The sequence below is a fragment of the Artibeus jamaicensis genome, unplaced genomic scaffold (assembly GCF_021234435.1).
Source record: "Artibeus jamaicensis isolate MK-2021 breed Jamaican fruit bat unplaced genomic scaffold, CSHL_Jam_final contig_1803, whole genome shotgun sequence".
NCBI classification, from domain to species: domain Eukaryota; kingdom Metazoa; phylum Chordata; class Mammalia; order Chiroptera; family Phyllostomidae; genus Artibeus; species Artibeus jamaicensis.
The window spans coordinates 2,079,033-2,095,467 of NW_026521356.1; the positions used below are offsets into that span (position 1 = coordinate 2,079,033).

Genomic DNA, 16,435 nt, shown 5'->3' on the forward strand with positions numbered 1-16,435 from the left:
ACGATCGCGGTTCGATTCCCAGTCAGGGCACATGCCTGGGTTGCAGGCCAGTTCCCAGCAGGGGACACACGAGAGGCAACCATACATTGATATTTCTCTCCCTCTCTCCTTCCCTTCCCCTCTAAAAGATAAATGAATAAAATCTTTTTAAGAAATTCTGGAAACAAATGAAAATGAACTCATAACAGTCTAAAACTTATTAGACACAGCAAAGGCAGTCCCGAGAGGGAAGTTCAGAGCAATACAGGCCTACCTATAAAAGACAGAAACATTTCAAATGAACAACCTAACTGTACATCTATAAGAACTGGAGTAACAACCACAAACAAAGCCCAGAGCGAGTAGAAGGAAGGAAATAACCAAGATCAGAGCACAATTTAATGACATACAGACTAAAAGAACAATTTTTGAAGATCAATAAATCCAGAAGCTGTTCTTTGAAAAGATAAACAAAATGGACAAGCCTTTAAGCAGGCTCATCAACAAAAAGAAAAAAGAAAAGAAAAGAAAAAGAGAGAGGACCCAAATAAACAAAATCAGAAATGAATGAGGAGAGATTACAACTGATACTACAGAAATACAAAGGATTGTAAGAAATTACTAAGAAGAACTATACATCAAGAAATTTGAAAACCTAGGTGAAATGGACAAATTTCTAGAAAAATATAATCTTCTAAAACTCAAGAAAGAAGAAGCAGAAAGCCTGAAGAGATCAATAACAGCTGATGAAATTGAAGCAGTAATCAAAAAGCTCCCAACATACAAAAGCCCTGGACCAGACAGTTTCACAGGAGAATTTTTAGGATTTAAGGATGAGCTAATCCCTATCCTTCACAGATTATTCAAAAAAAATCCAAGAAGATGGAAGACTCCCAAACTCTTTTTATGAAGCCAGCATCACCCTAATCCCAAAACCAGATAAAAACACCACAAAGAATGAAAACCACAGGCCAATGTTGCTGGTGAACATAGATGCTAAAATTCTCAACAAAATATTGGCAAACCTCATCCAGCAATACATTAAAAAGATCATAAACCATGATCAAGTGGGATTCATCCCAGGGATACAAGGATGGTACAATATTTGTAAATCAATAAACATAATACATCACTTAAACAAAAGGAAAGACAAAAGTTACATAATCATATCAAAAGATATGAAAAAAAGCATTTGATAAGGTATAGCGCCCATTTATGATAAAAAACACTCAGCAAAGTGGGAATAGAGGGAGCATAGCTCAATATGACAAAGGCCGTATGCAAGAAACCTACAGCCAACATCATACTCAATGGTTAAAAACTAAAAGCTTTCTCACTAAGATCAGAACAAGACAAGGATGTTCACTTTCACCAATTTTATTCAAGACAGTATTGAAAGTCCTAGACACCACAATCAAACAAGAAAAAGAAATAAAAGGTATCCAAATTGGCAAGGAGGAAGCAAAACTGTCATTGCTTGCAGATGACATAGAAAGTTTACATAGAAAGTGACATTGATAGTGTACATAAAAAATCCTATAAACTCCACCAAAAAACTACTTGACCTAATAAGTGAAATTGGCAAAACAGCAGGATACAAAGTCAGTATTCAGAAACCAAAGGCCTTTTTTGTACACCAACAATGAAATATCAGAAACAGACATCAGGGGGAAAAATCCCATTTGGTATAGCGACAAGAAAAATAAAGTACCTAGGAATAAACCTAACCAAGGAGTTAAAAGACCTATACTCAGAAAACTATATAACTCAAGAAAAAAGTTAAGGAAGACACAAACAAATGGAGGCATGTACCATCCTTATAGATTGGAAGAATTAACATCATCAAAATGTCCGTACTACCCAAAGCAATTTATAGATTCAGTGCAACCCCTAATAAAATACCAATGACATATTTCACAGATATAGAACAAACACTTCAAAAATGTATATGGAACCATAAATGACCCTGAATAGCTGCAGCAATTTTGAGAAAGAAGAACAAAGCAGGAGGGATCACAATACCTGATATCAAACTATATCAAAGCTATGTTAATGAAAACAGCCTGGTACTGGCATAAGAACAGACACATAGACCAATGGAACAGAATAGAGAGCCCAGAGATCAACCCAAGTCTCTATGGTCAATTAATATTCTACAAAGGGGGACAAGCATAAAATGGAGTAAAAATAGTCTCTTCAACAAATGGTATTGGGGCAGTCTGGACAGCTACATGCAAAGAAAGGAAACTTGACCACCAACTTACACCATACACAAAAATAAACTCAAGATGGATAAAACACTTAAATATAAGATGTGACACAATAAAAGCCCTAGAGGAGAACATAGGGAGGAAAATCTCAGACATTCCATGCAGCAGTATCTTCACTGATATGTCCCCTAGAGCAAGGTACATAAAGGAAAGAATAAACAAATGGGACTTCATCAAAATAAAAAGCATCTCCAAGGCTAAAGAAAACATCAGCAAAATGAAAAGGGAACCAACTATATGGAAAAACATTTTTGCCAATGATACCTCAGACATGGGTTTGATCTCCAAAATATACAAAGAACTCACAGGACTCCCCACCAGGAAGACAAACAATCCAATTACAAAATGGCAAAGGACCTGAACAGACACTTCTCCAAGGACATACAGAGGTCCCAGAGATACATGAAAGGATGCTCAGCATCACTAGCCATCAAAGAGATGAAAATTAAAACCATAATGAGATATCACTTCATATAGTTGAGAATAGCAATCATAACCAAATCAACAAACAACAAGTGTTGGCGAGGTTGTGGAGAAAAGTGAACCCTAGTGCACTGTTGGTGGGAATGCAGACTGGTGCAGCCACGATGGAAAACAGTATGGAATTTCCTCAGAAAACTAAAAATGGAACTGCCTTTTGATCCAGCAATCCCACTACTGGGATTATACCCTAAGAATTGTGAAACATCAATTCAAAAGAACCTATGTACCCCATTGTTCATAGCAGCATAATTTATAATAGCCAAGTGCTGGAAGCAACCTCAGTGCCCATCGGTAAATGAGTGGATCAAAAAATATGGTATATTTAGACACTGGGATACTACACAGCAGAAAGGAAGAAGGATCTTCTACCCTTTGTAATAGCATGGATGGAACTGAAGAGCATTATGCTAAGTGAAGTAAGCCAGTTGGTGAAAGACAAATAGCATTATAATCTCACCTATAAGTGGAACCTAATCAACAAAACAAACAAGCAAGCAAGCAAAATATAAGCAAAGACACTGAAATAAAAAACAAACTGATAGTAACCAGAGGGGGTGGAGATAATGTAGGAAAGAATGGGAGGGGTTGTCAAGGAACATGTATAAAGGACACATGGTCAGCCAAATGGGGAGAGGTTCAAGGGTGGGAGGGGGGGTTGGGCACGGATGGGGGAGTGGTAGGGGAGAAATGGAGACAACTGTACCTGAACAACTATAAAAAAAAACTCTCACAGACTATACTTTCACACACACAAAAAAATTATATAAGAAACAATAATGAGCAAACTTTATTACATCTTCTTAATATACTTAATATTGTATTATATTTACATTATATCTTTTACTAACCTGTTATTTTCATTTAAAAGTTATTGAGAGCAATTGAATGCTATTCAAGGAGTTTGGAGGTAGAATTAACAGAGAAAATTGTGGCAACAGATTTAGAATACTGAAGAACTCTTAGATTATGTATTGCAGGTAACCCATATACAAAGAGAGTCTACATACAATCTGTAGGGCTGCCATTAGTTTTTGGGGGCAATTCTATCATTCATTCATTCATTCATTCATTCATTTGTTGTTCATCTAGTATTCACAAAAATCTACTGTAGGCCCTGAGAGGAACACAAGGATGATCAAAACCTGAAACCTGGCCCCCACTCACAATTCAATGGCAGTGACAGACACGAGCACAAGTAATTATGATGTAGTGTGTAGTGTTAGGAAATTCAGATATGAATAAAACATGAGATTGCAGAGATAGTGATGATTAATTTTGAGCTCAGAAACCATGTAAAATTAGTTCATGCGCTTGTAAGTTAACTTCAACAGTTCCCCGTGAAATGACTTTTCTGCTGTCAAGATAACTATACAGCATTACATGTATTAATGATTTCTAGTCAGCAGTTAGGGAAATGGCACACGCTACACCCACCCCTCCTCGGCAAAGCACAGGCCTTCCCAGCAATCAGTAACTTTGGTGCTTGTTCAAACTGGCAGTGAGCATTATTCAGATAATGTGGGTTTTGTTATGGTGTTTGTTATATTGTTGCAGTTATGTTTTTCCATAATTACCAACACTGACTGTTGGTGCAACTTAAAATTCATCAGATTTATTGTCTAGGAATAAAAGAGATAAATTAAAATCTGCCCCTAATGTGGCAGTGCTATTTCATATCATTAGACTGCGCTTCTCTGTCATCCAGGTCGCATGCACTAAGGAATGTCAGTTGGCTTCCATTCTCTCATTGCATCCAGGCCTGTCCTGGGTTAGGGTGGGGGGAGGTTAGTGGTGTTGAAGAGAGGAAGGGTCCATGGCATGGCAGGACAAAGGGCAGACATGCTTGATCTCTGGTCTATTTCTCTGTCCTCTTGATTCCCAAGCTTATGCTGACTGGCATGGCATAAGACCATTCCTGTCAGGAACTCTGTGAAGGATGTCAGAAAGCAAATATTTAATGGATAATGTATTCTATTCTGTATGCATTGGACAGTTTAGAGATGTTGGTTAATACCTAGCCCTATCAAATAGTTTCAAACTATTCTCAACATTTCAGTTCTTAGTGTAAATACATGTTGCATTGACTTGGATGCTTCATTTGAAGATTTCAGATGTCAGCCTCCAGTTATTATAATATTTTTAGTTTATATCTCTTCTTATTTGCCTGTGTAAATTTGAAAAGAGACAGCTGGATGAAGGCTCCATAGCCATGTTAATGCTTGTATAGAATTTATTGGGTGAAGATTTGATTCTGATTGATTCTCTAAACACATACTTCTTTCTGCCTCTAGTAAGAAAAAAAAAGAAGAAAAATCCTTTAGATCAGGGCTGTCAAGCTCATTTTCACCCTGGGCCACATCAGCCTCACAGTTGCCTTCAAAGGACTGAATGTAATTTTAGGACTGTATAAATGTAACTACCCTTAACAGTTAAGTGAGAGTGTGGTGCTGCCACTGGATAGAAACAAGGTGTCAGACCAGATAAAACAAGGTGGAGGGTGGATTTGGCCTACGGGACTTGTGTTTGCCACCTGTGCTTTAGATGTCTGGCTAGGATGGAAGCAGTATATCCTGGCTCAAGTCTAAATGAGTAGAATATTTGCAACATAACAACAGTATACTTCTGAGATGGAATCTAATTGGATTTCTTGGACTGAAATTCACCCAAAGTGAACTTCCAAAACTCCAGATCCTTTTCTTTTTTCCCACCAGCTTTATTAAGAGGGGGACCCCAGAAAAAATGAAATTATCTTCTGGAGGATGGGCCCCTTGTAGTGCAGCCTTCCCCTGCTAGGTGAGTGTTCTAGGTACCCATCTGTATCAGTGTACCAGCAGGCATTGTTGTAAGAGGCTGCATTTGGCTTTAGTGAAATTTTTTTGAAGACTTTTTCAACAGGTTTGCCCTTTTCATGATGGGTGATTTACCAGTGCACCTGCCACACCACACTGAGTGTTCAGCCCTTTTTGACCAAAAACAGCATGACCCCTAGGCCCCACCCTCCTTATTCACCTGATTTCACCCCAAGACACTTTTTTTCCCCCTATGAAAAAAGCCCTCAAAGGGAAACATTTTGTCAGTATGGAAGAGGTAGAACAACAAATGGCAAAAGCACTAAAAGGCATCAAACTCTACGCATTCAAAAACTGTTCTGAGCAGTAGAAAAAAGTCTCAACAGGTGTATTGCATCCAATGGAGAGCACTTTGAAGGTGACTGAAGTTTAAACATGTAAGAATAAATATATAATTTTTATAAATAAATTCTGTTTTTCTGGGTCCCCACTTGTATAACAGACATAAAACATTGTGTTAATTTTAAGGTGTACAATGTGATTATTTAATAGTATACATGTATAGTGAATTAATTACCACAATAAACTTAGTTAACACATTCATCACTTCACAGAGTTGCTTTTGTCCGTGTGTCTGTGTTGTGAGAACACTTAAGATCTACTCTCTTAGCATCTTCAAGTATGTAATGCAGTAAGTACTATTACCTATAGACTGCATGCTGAACATTAGATTCCCCAGAAAGTGTTCACCTTATAACTGGGAGTTGGGACCCTTTGCTTACATCTTCCTATTTCCCTCAGTGCCTCGCCTCTTATAACCATCAATCAATCTCTGTTTCTGAGTTCAACTTTCTTATTTTACACATATAAGTGGGTTCCAGCAGTATTTGCCTTTTTCTGCCTTATTTCTCTTAGTTAAATTTTACAAACAAATTAATCCTTCAATCCAAATATTTTGAGTACCTACTAGATGCTAATTATTTTAATAAGTGCTTTAGGGGAGTCAGAAATATAAGATACAGAAAGTTGCATGTTTTATTCCAAGAAGTTATAGTTTTATTGGGAAGTTATATATATATATATGTATATATATGTATATATATATATATACACACACAATACACACATTTACACCTACATATATATATATATATATCTAACACAGAGAATAAGAAAATATATTAGTGGAAAAAAATGGACAGCGAGAATTGTAAAACCTTACTTAGAGTTCTAATTCTACTCATACTAGTTTTTAATGGCTCTGCAGACTTGTTTCCTTATATGTGTGAACTAGGAGAATTAAACAAAATGCTATCTACGCACTCTTTGCCCTCTGTGTTTTTAAATTGAATATCAAGGCCCTGGCTAGTTTGCTCAGTTGGTTAGAGCATTGTCCCAATACACCAGAGTTGCAGGTCTGATCCCTGGTCAGGACACACACGAGAATCAACCAATGAATGCATAAAGAAGTTGAACAACAGACTGATGTCTTTCTCTCTCAAGTCAATAAATAATTTAAAAAATAAGTAAGTCTAATATCAGTTTGTTGCACACAGTTCAATACATTATTTACCCATTATCTGTAATACTAAAGAACTAAATTTTGATGTAGGAACTCAGATGAGGGAAGTCATGGCAGATATCACCCACTGAGCAAGCTAAAAAAGCCTTAAAGGATACCAAAAAGGAGAAGGTAGCATTATAAGATGAAAGGGACCATGAAAACAATGATGCTGAGAGGAAATGAGCACAGTGTGAGGAAGCAAGGGGTGTGGGGCTTGCACAGAAGAGGCACTAACTAGCAAGGATCTGGACTGAAATTCGCCCCTGGCAGGAGCCTGGGGTTCTTTTGAGACTATCAAAGAATAGGATTGTTACTGAACAACAGGCCCAAGGGGGGCACAATATTTGGCACACCTAGGGATGCCAAAAACTGCTACAGAACAGGGACCCCTCCCAAGGACAGAATCGTAATATCTACTGGGCTCCTCTGTCCACCGCCAATTGGAAAGACATCTCTCAATGCAGAGATTTGTGAAAAGAAAACGAAACGTTTATTTAATGCTATTTAGGCTTAATGCCTCCACTAAAATATCAAAGTCTTTCAGGGTATACACCTACACCCCCACAGCTCTCCCTTCTCCCACTGTCCCAACTCCGGGTACCGTAAATCAGGAAAAGAGCACACATCTGTGTTTCAGGCCGCTGGAATCATCAGCTGTGTCAGGCAGGATCTCTAGTTAATCCAAAGTCATGTGGTACCCTCTCATGGTCCACTGGCAAGAGTTCTTTGTACCCAGTTCCAGTCAAAGTCTTTCCTACATTCCAGGCCACACAGCCAAAGGGGGCACCCCAGGAGCCATGTGGGTCTCTTCTACCAAAGCTGCAGGGGTCAGCACTCTGACCAAAAGTACCAAAAGTGCGTGTGGCTTTCTTCTTCATTTGGCTGCAAGGGTCTGCACTCTTCCAAAAACTGCATGGTTCTCTCTGCTCTTCACCTCGGCAAGAAGGGGTCTTACCCCAGCTGAGACCACGTGGCTCTCTCTTTCATCTGGCTGCAGGGATCTCCATTCTGGCAAAGCCGAGTGGTACTCTTTCACTCTGCTGAAACAGCGTTGCTCCCCTTTCTACCTGGCCAAAACTTGGCCACAGCTATTTAACATATCTATGAAACCAGTTAAAGGTTATAGATATGTTAAATAATCATTCCAGAGGTTAGCTGCAAAACTGTTGCTATGCAAAACAGCTCTCAATGGCCCTGGCTCTATTTGTTCCTTCCCCCAACTCACACCTGTGGGGGGGAGGGGGGAGGACATCTTATATGTCTCTCCAATATTCCTATACACTTTGAATTCTGGACACTATTCCAAATCTTTTTTTGCCCCCCCCCTTGGCTGCACCCTGTATCACCTTCATTAATATTTACTGCAGAAGCCTGCTGACTGAATTTACACTTAGCCACATCCCTCCAATTCCCTCCCTTTTTGTCTATTTATATATGCATAATCAAATATTCCATTCATTGAATATTTTCCAATGGGGCAAAAAAATCTCCTTTTAAAAGGATAACAAGGAAATATTATGAATGACTTATGACAATATATTTGCTAACTTAGATAAATTTGACAGATTTTTAGAAGACACAGACTACTGAGTCTCTCAAGGGGTATAGAGAATCTGAACAGTCCTGTATCTACATATGTAAATGAATTTGTAGTAAAAGTCTTCCAACAAAGAAAACTCAGGCCATAACATCGCAGAAACCCTGCCAAACACTTAAGGCATAAACAATACCAATTCAACACAAACTTTTTCAGAAAACAGAGAAGGAGGGAGCAATTTCCAACTTATTTTACAAGACCAGTATCATCCTAGTAACAAAAGCAGACAAATGTAAGAAAAGAAAACTACAGACTAACATTACCTATAAATAAAAATATTTAATAAAATACTTGCAAATAAAGTCCAACAAATATAAGAAAGATAATAAATAATGGAAATTATCCCAGGAATGCAAGAGAAGTTTACCATTCAAAAATAAATCAATGTAATTTATCATATCAATAAACTAAACAGCAACAACAATAAAAATCTATTTGATTATCTCTGCAGATTTAGAAAAGCATTTAACAAAATTCAACTTATACTCATGGTCAAAAGTCTCAGTGAAATAGGAATAAAAGGGAATTTCCACAACTTAATGAAGTACTGTATGTCATCATTATATATATGAAATAAACACTGAAAGAAAGAATTCTTTGTCCCTAAAATTGGAAACAAAAGTGTCCTTTTCTATCACTTCTATTATTTACCATACTAAGGGATCCAGTCAATGCAATAATTAATAAAATTAATTAAAATATTAATTAAAATAAAAATATATAGTATAAAGAATCAGAAAGGAAATAATAAAACTATCTTTATTCACAGACATGATTGTCTATGTAGAAAACACCAAAGAATCTAGTTTAAAAAGGCTAATGGAACTAATAAAAGAGCTTAACAAAGTTGTAGGATATAGAGTCAATATGCAAACTCAACTGTGCTTCTATATACTAACACTGAACAATTAGACATTGAAATAAAATGCCAGCATCATTTACAACAGCATCAAAAACATAAAACACTTATGGATAACTCTAACAAAATATATGCAAGATTTGTATGCTGAAAAATTTAAAACATTGATGAAAAATCGAAGAACACTTAAATAGTGATATAGCATGTTCATGGATTTGGCTATTTAAAACTGAGATATAAATTCTCCCAAGATTGATCTATAGATTAAATGTAATCCCAATCAAAATTCCAGCAGGTGTGTGTGTGTGTGTGTGTGTGTTTGGAATTTGACAGGCAGCTTTTGAAATTCACAGAAATAGGAAGGACCTAGAATAGATAAAACAACTTGGACAAGAATAACAACCCATACCTTACACCACATACATTTATTTAAAATGAATGTCAGACCTAAATGTAAAACCTAAAATGTAAAACTTCAAAAGAAAAGACAGGAGAAAACCTTTGTGACTTTGAATTAGACAAAAATTCCATAGGACATAAAAAGCACAAACCATAAAAGAAAAAAATTATAAACTAGACTTCATCAAAATTTAAAGCACCTGCTCTCTGAAAGGTACTGTTAAGAATATACATGTCCCTGAGCTGGGTACGGTTGCACCTGGTTTGCTGACGCTGGTCTCCTATCAGACAGGAATGAAGTAACTCCTTGTTGATGCCAGCCTGGCTGCGGTCTGTGCTCATGCCTGGTTCATGCCCTAGACACATGGAAAAAAGAGAAGGAAAATAAAGAATGTATAAATAATGCAGACTTAAAAACCATTTTCAAAATATGTATCTCACAAAGATTTATATCCAGAATATTGTTTAAATTATCACAATTTAATAAGAAGACAAACAATAATATGGACCAAATATTAGGCTTGACATTATATCAGAAGATATTCAGTGGCAAATGAGGACATGAAAGCTCAACATCATTAGTCACTAGAGAAATCAAATTACAACCTTAATGAGATAATATATACAATTACTAGAGTAGCTTTTTAAAACTAACAATAACAAGTATTGGTGAGGTTGAAAAACTAAAACTCTGATACATTGCTGGTAGGGATGTAACATGGTATATTCCTTGGGAAAAACTATTTTGCAGTTTCTGATAACATTAAATGTAACACTCACCATAAACCCAGCAATCCCATTTCTGGGTACCTATCTATGAGAAATGAAAGCATGCCCACACAGACTTCTTCTACACAAATACTCATAGCTTTACTCATAGTCTCCCAGAACTGGGAACAGCCTAAACCAGTGAGTGTCTAAGTGAGTTTTGGTTTAGCTAAACAATTGAATCTTACTTAGCAATAAAATGGAATGAACTATTGATACATTTGACAACTCTGAGTGAATCTCAAAAGCATCATGGTAAGTAACAGAAGCCAGCAGACGCAGGAGGCTACATAGGATGTGATTCCACTGGTGTGGCATTCTGTAAAAGGTATAACTGTAGGACTAGAAATAAGATTAGTGGTTGCCTAGGGGCTGCTGGGGGAGGGAATTGATTATAATGGAGCAAGAAGGAATTCTTTAGGGTGATTGAAATATTCTGTATGTTGATTTTAGTAGCAGTTATGAAACTATACATTTTGTCAAGACTCATAGTAATATACATCTAGAAAGGGTGAATTGAAAATCTTATTCTCTGTAAATTTAACCTCAACTAACCTAAATTAAAAATATATATATTATAAAAGATAATATAAAGTTAAAAGACTACTAATTAAACAGAGCCAAATAAAACAAAACTGTACAGTGAAGAATTTTCATTTTGCTGTATTTAGTTTAAAATAGCAACTTATCTTTGACTACAAGCCCTTCAGTGCACACAAACACATCTTTTCACAATGAATTACTACACGCACAAGTTAGAACTTGCTCTGCTACCAAACTTACCTACCAACCTGCATCTGTACCCACCCTCTCCTTCCTTCCCTGCACATGGAGGCTGTGTTCTGTCTCCTGTCTAACGCTGACCTCACCAACTGTACTCTCAATCCCAGTCCCTTCTGCCATCTCAGGAACCTCAGCTATCCTTCTGGGCTTTTTTTATGTTCAATTTCTACCTCTTTACTGGACTCTTAATAGTATTTGAATAAGCTCAATTTTTTCCCATTTTAAAACCAAAATATTGCCCTGGCTGGTATAGCTCAGAGGATTGAGTGCGGGCCTGTGAACCACACGATCGCAGTTCTGTTCCCAGTCAGGGCACATGCCTGGGTTGCAGGCCAGTTCTCAGCAGGGGACTCAGGAGAGGCAACCATACATTGATATTTCTCTCCTTCTCTCCTTCCTTCCCTTCCCTCTAAAAGATGAATAAATAAAATCTTTTTAAAAAAATTAAAAATAATAATAAAACCAAAATATTCCCCCTTGACCCAATCTCCCCCACTAGCTACTGCTGCCTTTCCTCTCCTTTAAGCTGAACTACTCCAAGAAGTTGCTTTCACTCACTGTCTCCATTCTCTTCCCCCCATCCCTCCTCAACATGCTTCAGTCTGACTTTGCCACATCACGCTAAAGTGTTGTTATAGTTACCCATGACCTTGATGTTGATAAATGTTAATGGGCATATTTCAGTCCTCATCTTTCTTGACTTTTCAGCAGCATTCTGTGTTATTAACCACCCCATTGAAATATTCTTCTTTCTTGTTTTCTTCCCATCTTACACTGCTGGTTGGCCCCCTGGGCCAGATCCCCCTCCTTCATGTTGACATTCCTTAAGGGACTGTCCTAGCACCTGCACTTCTTTTACTCTGCACTTTTTCCTGTGATTTCATCAACCCCCTCACCTGAGTTGCCATCCAAATGCTGATTACACATACCCACTTTCTAGCCCAAATTTTTTCTCTGAGTGCCATATTCATTGATCACATCACCTACCTCACAACTGATATCAAACTCAAAGTTCCCCAAATTAAAGTCTTCTCCACCTTTCTCCAGACTTGGTCTCTGGCTCTGAATGCCCATCAGTCAATGTCTCTACAAGTCCTATAGTTGCCTGGGCTAGAACCTTTGAAGTTACCTCTGTTTCTATCCTTTTTCTTATGCTCTAAATCCAATCCACTTAGAAGTTCTGTTTACTCTGTCTTCAGAACATGTCCTGAACTGGGCCACTTCCCCATGCCTCTGCTGCTGCTACCCTTGTCCAAACTTTGGTCATTTTCTTCCCACCACGGAAATGGTGTCATTATGGGTTTCCCTAAACTCACTTTGCTCTGCTCTGAGCCACTGTCTGTGCAGCCAGAGTATTTTTCTTAAATGTAAATTTTATCATTTCACTCTCTTCTTGAAACTCTTCAGAAACTTCAAAGTTTCCATTGTTTTAGGGAAAAAAAAAAACCAGAATCCTTTATATGGCCCATAAGTGTCTGCTTGATTAGATCCTTGTCTGTGTTTTCAGCCATATTTTGCATTATTTTCCCCTTTGTCCCTTCAACAAGATTGGCCTTTCAGTGCCTTAAATCATTTATGCTGTCTCATCGTGGGGCCTTTGCACATGCAATTTCTTCTCATTTCTGAGTACGATAACTTGTGTGTGCACAGAGGCATCCTTCAAATATACTCATGAGCCAGTCATTAGTATAGAGCCAGTCATGAGTATATAATGAGTACACATCCTTCAAACCTCAGTTTAAATTGTTTTTCCTCAAAGACATCTTCTCCAGTCTTCAGCCTTAACTGTATCATGACTATGCTACACATTATTATGGTTTCTGTACTTTTTCCTCATAACACTTATCTCTGTTTACAATCATGTCCTCGTGGTATTGTTTGTTATCTGTGTCCCCCACTATGCTAAAAGGCCTGTGTCTGCTCTAAGTGACTGTCACAGCACCTTTATTTATATCATTTTCTGGCACATAATCAAAGAAAAGCAGTGAGTATTAACAGAAAAAGATTATATGTGTTATATTAAAACCCCACAGGGAAAGACTTGAGACCTATTTGACTGACTCATGAGTATATAATCACAGAATTTAAGATACTAAGCTATTGAAATGCATGTAAGCAGGCAGGAGGTACCTTAAGCAAATGATGCCCTAGTTTGGTGCCCATTTTACTAAATGGGAAAAGGTTCCTGCAGCCTCCTGGGGCACCAGCCAAATCAGGCTTCCCTCATGCTCTTTAGGGTCTTCAAGTCACTGTTTTTGCCACCCACTGCTTCTGTGGGTGAATAACACCCTCTTTCCAGGTTGAAATGGCTGGGAAAGCTGGGGGCTGTGCTAGATTTGACCCTCAGGCCCTCAATCCATTTTCAAAGTAGAAGGTAGGACCTCACTTTCCATCCTTGGGGCTTTGCTTTATATTTGGACTTATTTGGAAATTATTACTTAATGGGATTTCTTTTTATATTCTTTATAAAGTTAAATATTCAAGACAAAATGTAGTTGTAATATAAAACCAAACATTGTTTTATTTTTAATATATTTTATTTATTATGCTATTACAGTTGTCCCAACTGTCCCCCTTGGTCCCCCTCCACCCAGTGTCCCCCTGCTCCTTCAGGCAATCCCCTCACCTTTGTTCATGTCCATGGGTCATATGTATTAGTTCTTTGGCTGCCCCATTTCCTATATTGGACTCTACATCTCCATGCCTATTGTGTAACTACCTATTTGTACTTAATCCTCTCACCTCTTCACCCATTTCCCCAAGCCCCCTCCCATCTATGGAATCTCTCTCCATGTCTATGATTCTGTCTCTGTTCTTGTTAGTTTAGTTTGTTTTTTATTCATTTGTTAATAGATATGTATTTATTGCCATTTTATTGTTCATAGTATTGATCTCTTTTTTCTTAAATAAGACCCTTCAATATTTCATATAATAATGGTTTGATGATGATGAACTCCTTTAGTTTTTTCTTGTCTGGGAAGCTCTTTATTTGCCCTTGGATTCTAAATGATAGTTTTTCTGGGTAGAGCAATCTTGGCTATAGGTCACTGCCTTTCATGACCTTGAGTATTTCTTTCCAAGCCCTTCCAGCCTGCAAACTTTCTTTTGAGAAATCAGCAAAGAGTATTATGGGAACTCCCCTGTAGGTAACTAACTGCTTTTCTCTTGCAGCTGTTAAGATTCTCTCTTTATCTTTAAACTTTGGCATTTAATTATGATGTGTCTAGGAGTAGGCCTCTTTGCATCCATCTTGTTTGGGACTCTGTGCTTCCTGCATTTGCATGTCTATTTCCTTTACCAAATTAGGGAAGTTTCCTTTCCCTATTTTTTCAGATAGATTTCCAATTTCTTGCTTTTTCTTCTTCTTCTGGCACCCCTATGATGCAAATGTTGGACCTATTGAAGTTCTGCTGGAGTCTGCTTATACTATCTTCTTCTCTTTTTTGGGGGGACTCTTTCTTCTTCCTTTTGTTCTACAAGGTTGTTTTATGCTTCCTTATGTTCCAAATCATTGATTTGATTCTCCACTTCATCCACTCTACTGTTGTTATCCTGTATATTGTTCCTTATTTCAATTAATGTATCCTCCATTTCTGAGTAGATCTTTTTTTATGTCATTGAGGTCCTTAAGTTCCTTGAGCATCCTTACAACCAGTGTTTTGGACTCTGCATCTGTTAGATTGCTTATCTCCATTTTGTTCATTTCTTTTTCTGGAGTTTTGATCTGTTCTTTCTTTTGGGCCATGTTCCTTTGCCTACTTATTTTGGCAGCCTCCCTGTGTTTGTTTCTATGTACTAAGTAGAGCTGCTATGACTCCCTGTCTTGGTAGCATGGGAGTCATTAGGTGTTCTATGACCCTACAGCACACCTATTACATTAGGGTAGGGTTCAGTAGCACCCTACAGCACACCTATTACATTAGGGCTGTAGGGTTCAGTAGCACAGCCTCCCCTATCACCCAAGCTGCATACTCGAGGTGTATTTTCATGTGGGCTAAGTACACCCTCTTCTTGTAGTTGAACTTTGATTGCTATTGGCAGGTCAGTGGGAGGGATTTACCCAGGCTAGTCAGCTGCAAGAACTGGCTATAACCACTGATCACCAACCTCTGCCCTCTGTGGAGGATTAGCTGTCAGGAGCCGGACGGTGGTGCTCCAATGTGGTCTGTAGGTCTCCACTGGGTTCACAGGCCCTGAGGTTTTCCAGGTGATGCTGACCAAGGTCATCTCCCACCTGTATTCTGCCTGGGGTCACCTTGCATGAGCTACAAAGCAATCTGCACATGGCTACTACTTATCTGGGTATGGAGATTCCCAGGCGAAGCCAAGCTGTGAATCTAGGCCAGCTGCTGCTAGTGATGAGCCTGGGGTCACTTAGCAAGAGGTATAGGGGCTAGGGGCTCACTGAAGCTGGCTATTGCTTATTCGAGAGAATTTTTCAAAGTTGTGAAGCATGAGCCAAAACCAGCCATTCATTTGGAAAAGCCACTGTTAACAGCTTGGGTGGCACATAAGTTGGGTGGGATGAAGACTCAGGTCATCCCCAGTGTGAGGCCAATACTGTTAGCCAGGTTGATGTAGTGTCAGATATAGTATCTACCTGCTGGCTCTGTGAGGAGAGGGTTTAGGAAAGGAACAATGGCCTCTGCCCACCTTTCTGTCTGGGAGAAAGCTGTCCCCCACTCTCACCTTGGTGCCAGATACTTCCAGTCCTCCCTGTATGCCACTATTGCCTTTCAAGCTACTACCTCAGTGCTGGAGCTCCGATGGAGTAAATCTGAGTAAGTGTGTGTGTGTGGGGGGGGTTCTTTAAGTGGAAATGCTTGGGACTCCAGAAGCTTTTTTTCATCAACTCAATCCCCACTGGTTTTTGCAGCCAGAAGTTATGGGGACTTATCTTTCTGGCACTAGAACCCTGGGCTGGGGGCACCTGGAATAGGGTTA

At 38.4% G+C, this 16,435-nt stretch overlaps 1 protein-coding gene and 1 non-coding gene across 2 annotated transcripts in view; both read left to right on the plus strand.

Annotated features, from left to right (window-relative positions):
- The window catches only part of KIF6 (kinesin family member 6), a 425,073-nt gene that overhangs the window by 172,463 nt on the left and 236,175 nt on the right, over positions 1-16,435 (plus strand). The gene's annotated exons all lie outside the window — the stretch shown is intronic.
- LOC119050086 (small nucleolar RNA SNORA48) lies at positions 10,174-10,308 on the plus strand. The gene has a single exon (XR_005082671.2). It is a non-coding gene; the product is annotated as a small nucleolar RNA SNORA48 (small nucleolar RNA).